Raw genomic sequence first — 5,840 nt, forward strand, 5'->3', positions numbered from 1 at the left:
CTCCCCATTTCCAGACTGAGTGACAGGAAATCACTGGCTTAGCTCATCACGCTCTTGCAGACACTGGTCATAATGAATCTGACTCAACAGAATTCCACAGGATTATCAGGAAGGAGGTAACTGTTGTTAAATCACAGCCCAGGTCTTCATGTTGTTTTTGTATATGCCTAGCACATACTAGGTTCTCAGCACTCATTTGACGAATGAGTGGTACAGAAGCCCAAGATTCAATCTGCAATTCACCCCATCTCTCTGCTTCACTTTGAGTGGCTTTCTAATCATTTTGCTGCTCTTGATAACTTAGCAAAAAGAGCTAAAGTTAAATAAGGCATTGAACACCTCTTTAATAGAATACCCCCAAAATAGTAGTGGTTTAAAAAACAAAGGGTTTATTTCCCTAACGCATAAAACCCTGACTTTCAAAACATGGTCCTGGGACTAGCACGGTCCACATCACCTGGAAACTTGTTAAAAAATGAAGACTCTTAGGCTCCAAACTACACCTACTAAATCACAAATTCTGGGAGTGGGGCCCAGAAATCCATCTTAAATCATACAGGTGATTTGAGAACCCTGCCTTGATAAAAACAATTTGAGAATTGACAGTCCAAGGCTAGAATAACGACCCCACGAAGTTGTCAGGGACCCACCCAGGCTTTCTTCTGCTCACCGTTCCTCCACCCGAAGGGTACAAACCTTAGCCACACGATTCAGTGTGCCTGCTGGAGTTCTAGCCATCACATCCAAACTCGAAGTAGGATGGGGAAAAGACCAGAACAGGACACTCACCTTTAACAGGACCTTTTCTCACTAGCAAAAAACTTCTGAGACGAAGGCTAGAAATACTGTCTTCAATCTGGACACAGACCAGCTACCTAAAAATTGGGGTCATGTTTCTCAAGTATTAAGGAAACTAGTTGCTTCTGCCTTAATCACTCAACAACGGTAATAAGGAAAACCAGAACCTAAAGGAGTGCTTTCTACAAGTCCAGGCACTGTAATTCCACAGGGGATTACTGGTCTTTTTGTTGATGCAGGAGCTGGGGCTTGCAGCGGTGGTTTCACTCACTTGCTGTCACATAACTAGGGAGTGGTGGAGAACTCCACCCGAGGCGGTTTATCTGCAGCATGTGCTCTTCACCTCGAAGCTGTGCTGCTCTGATGAAAGTGTTGGTGGAGATGAAAGCAGAGCAGGGACTTATTTCCCATCCATTCCTCATTAGCAGGAATAACATAGCATGGGTTTTGCCAATACTTAATGAGGTTGAGCTTGCAAAGCAACCCTCACCCCACTGCAAATGGCTCGTTTGTTCTTTTGAAGACGGCATTTTCAGTTCACTGGGACATGTCCGCAGTGAGGTCTGCACATGCAGCAGCTCAGGCTTAATGTGAAGGAGGATCCAGGGCTTGTGGGGCCTGTAGCTTATAAAATTTACTATCTCCCCTTAAGGTTATGAATATGAAATTAGGTAGCAGGCTTCAGAATGGCCAACAATCAAGGAACTCTGATACTTAAGGCCCCCTGACTTCACAGGAAATCTGTTTCCAGCCTTATGCTTCCTCTGGCACTGCTAGCTGACCTCATGGGGCACGGAGGACACAGCCATGGGATGGCGAGTAGGCAACTGCCGACCATTTCATCTAGAATGACAATTACCAGTGATTTTCTCATTTTTTTATTAAGGATTATTTTAGGGAGATAGTGTGAGAGTGCAAGAGCACATGAGTAAGGGGGGTGACGAGGTGGGGAAAGAGGGAGAGTACCTTCAAGCAGACTCCCCACTAAGTGCAGAGCCCTATTTGCACTTGATCCCAGCACACCAAGATCATGACCTGAGCCAAACATCAAGAGTCAGACGCTTAACCGACTGAGCCACCCAGGTGTGCCACATTGTTTTATTTCTACCAATTAAACCATTACAAAAGGAAATCTTGCTCTAAACTTGAACACGGATATAAGTAAACAGAAGTCAGGCTGCCCCGATTGGAGCCCAGGCGGTTGGTCAGGAACCCCATCTGTTCCACCTACCTACCTCCACATTCCAGCTCCCAAGGCATTTCAGGGCACCCTGGGTCTTCAAGGATCCCATCAGAAAACCACCTCATCTCTTTAGAGCCCCTTCTTCTTGAGGGCAGAGGAGCAATCCAGAAAGTTTAAATGGCTCAGCCTGGGTCACACATCTGGTTGCTGGCAAGTTGGGGACCAGAATTTGTATCTGTCCAGAGATCTTTTCATTCTACCATAATAATCCTGATTCCTAGGCCAACCCTCAAAATCCAGGCACTGAGCTCTTATACCTTCTCTCAAATGCATCACTTATCATATAATAAAATCAAAGCACAAGGGGTTCCCTGCTTCTCTGGTGATGGAGAACAGCCCTCTCCCCAAGTAGTCCTGGTGGAGGAGGGCCAAGTACTTCTGCTGAAGTCCCTGAAGGCTAGTTTCCTGGACTGCTGGTCCTTTCTCCCCAGCACACCCAGGGGAAGGCAAGAGACAGGGAATGATACCAGTTGGCAGTTTTACAAGTGAGAGGGGAAAAGGCAGGAACCCCTGGGGTCATAGGAACATGAACTATATTTATAAATGGCAGACAGAAGCTGTAATACCCTGAAGAAAAAAAAAAAAAAAAAAAAGATTTAAGGACATACCACATGCAGGCACCACAGAGATTTTTATCTTTGATTTTTATTCTGATGGACTTAAATATGGACTTCACACGTATCCTCTTCATTTGCTAGGATCTCAAGTCTTGCTGACTGCACTTCAGGTCTGGGCAGAACTTTGAGAAACAAACTCCTCCAGAGACATATTCCATTTGAAGTGGCTCGTTCCCACTGAGGGGTCACTGTACTTTCTGCCTACCTTGGTCTCACAGTAAACTTTCCTATCAAATGGCTGCTTTTTCTTTCACAGATTTTCTTGGCTCCAACACTTCTCAGGTGGGTCGGACTGCCTCACTTAGGACTTCTCAGCAAAAAGGGGAAATGGTCTTGTCAGGCCCTTCTTTTCTCAATTATCCAATCTTCCTTACAAATCCCAAGCTGGTGAAATCTTAATAGTTTTCTGTAACCACAAAGTGAAGCTCTAAAGCTTTCTTTAAAACAAATTACACTTAGAAGGCAATCTGAATCTAACAGCGTTCCATAGACTAGTGTGTAGTGACTGCAGCTGACAACAAAATCTTGAGCAGAAATGCAGGTACCTCCTGCTTTTCTCAAGTTTGAGTTACACCACTTCATTTTCCTGAAGGACTTACATCAGTACCTGTTTTTGCTAATTGAAATACAAAAGGGATATCCACTTTTCAGAAAGAAAGCCAAGGAGAAAAGCTCAGTATTTAGTGTGTGTTCTGCATGGAGCTTCTAGGGCAGCAGCAGGCACCCCAAGCAGGGACAGTGGCTCCACCAAGCTCTGTCCCCAGGAGCTACAACCAGCCTATCTCGGGGCAGGCCACCCTAGCTTTATACTGCGTCCAGAAGTGTATGTGCTTTATCTTGATCTAATTTGTGCATCCACTAGCAAGATAGGTCCTAAGGTTTCAGAAAAGCTCAAGAGATTACTTTTTGGGATCTGGGAACACACACACACACAAAAAAAAAAAAAAAAAAAAAAAAAAAAAAAAAAAAAAAAAAATTCCCCATGTAATAATAATGGCTTTCTGTAGGTTACTATTTCAGTTTCCCAAAGTTTTTGCAGGGTTGCTTTACTTTCAGAGAGCACAAGAAACCTACAGTTCACTTCTCCCATATGGAAAGTAGCATCAGCTAGCTGATACCTTTTAGAAAGTGTGAATACATCTCCTAGCATTTTGAGTACCAAAAGGTTGCAAAATAACATAATTACATGTAAAGTGCCATACAGAAGAGAAACTAGTTCGTAATATCAAATGGATTTTCCTAAAATACGACTCTCCTACAAATATGTAATGCATTGAAAGTTGACAGAACTCATTCAAGAGGGGAAAAAAAAAAAAGATGGTAGAGCTATTTATATTGATGGGGCTCAGGACATACACAGCGAATACGAAAGCTTAAGGAATCTGAGGAACTGCAGGCGCAGGAGTGTCCTCTTCCTCATCTACCCTCATCTCCAAAATGGAGGGACGCCAAGAGAATTCTGAAGAAGGCATTGCGGTTCTCCTCAGTTTACTACACTCTTCCTTTGGTCCTATTTTCCCACAACTCTCTCCTCCATCAAATCTAGTATCAAAATGTTCAGGTTCAACTGCTTTGGGTCTTCGTTTCCTTAGGCTCCCGTGTCTTGCAGAACTTAAATAAATTTGCATGCCTTTCTCCTGTTAATCGGTCTCCTCCTACAGGAGCTCCCGCTTAGAACTTGGTTAGAGGAAATTATTTTCCTCCTCTAATACAAATGCATACATAAAACACACACATATATACGTACATGCATACATTCGATGAACGACCAGTAGAAAAGATGGCAAAGTCAGATCAACACGAACAGGGCAACAAAACAAATCTTGAGTGGTCTCCACTTTGGACAGAAATTGTTTGCAGCATGTTGATTTCTATTTTCTTATGAGTCACCTTTCCAGAATCTGAGCTCTGATTAATAATGGACTATATCAAAGTTACATCTCCCTAGGAAAGTCAGAAACTTCTGTGGTTTTGTAGATAAGGTTCTAGCATGTTGCTAAATGTGGCAAATCTTTTTGCCCTATTTCTAGAATTTTGATAATGGAGTTTTTTGCTCTGCATACTGCAAGCCTGCGACTTGGTCACCAAACTAGGCAAAGAATGTCTCATGGGGGGAATCATAAACACCTACAGATTTACAGGCACCTTCAACAAGCACAATCTCATGCACATCTGACCCCAGCCCTCTGTGATTTTTCCGATATCATTCTTACTCTTACAGGTAAGAAAACAAAGGCTTATAAAGATTGTGCTTACCCACATTCTTGGTCAGAACCAGGACCCAGCCTCAAAGCCAGATCTTCTGAAACTAAACCCCAAGCACGTCTCTCTCTGGTACTGCCCGCAACATCCCCTCACACTTGTAGAGAATCTGGTTTTAAAGAGTCTTTGTAAATTGAGGGAACAGGAGGCAGGTGGCCTTGTTACAGGTGAGAGATACTGAGGACCCAGATCACCTCTCACACAGCAGGAGCCATACTGGGTCCAGGCGCTCTACATGGCACCCACCTAGAGTCAGCCACACTGTCCCCTGGTGCTGACCCACACTCCATCTCTAGATGCCAAGACTTTACGAGTTGAAATCCCCCCACTTCTCTGCTCTACCCAGGACTAGTGGCCCAGCTAGGGAACTTTAAATTACCCCTTTCTCCTTCCCCAAGAGAACACAGTTCCTTTCCAAGCTGTCTAGTCTTAGCCGCCTACTGGAGCAGGTGATAGATTGGAAGGTGTTGTTCATACCAGGGTTGTTTGCATTTTCAAAGGAGCTGATGATGTGAGTTCCTTTGTTTTCACCCTCTGCCTAATATGTGGGCAGAAGAGAGAAGCGAGGGGCCTGCAAACCCTCTTACCCTAGGCGCTAGCTACAAATGGAACAACGGCTTACGCTTTCCTTTATTTTTTAAAAGATGTTCTTTATTTGAGACCGAGTGAGACAGTGCACATGAGCAGGGGGAGGGGCAGAGGGAGGAGAAGCAGACTCCCGCTGAGCAGGGAGCCCAATACAGGGACTCCATCCCAGGACCCTGGATCATGTGCCTTGCTGAAAGCAGATGCTTAACTAGCTGAGCCACCCAAGTACTCCCACCTTTGACTACTTTAAACATCACTGATGTTTTAAATTGTAAAATGTGAACCTAAAAACGGTAATGAATTCATGGAAGTTTCCATGTGACTTCTTAGCC

Source organism: Canis lupus, chromosome 1 (genome assembly GCF_011100685.1).
Source record: "Canis lupus familiaris isolate Mischka breed German Shepherd chromosome 1, alternate assembly UU_Cfam_GSD_1.0, whole genome shotgun sequence".
Taxonomy (NCBI): domain Eukaryota; kingdom Metazoa; phylum Chordata; class Mammalia; order Carnivora; family Canidae; genus Canis; species Canis lupus.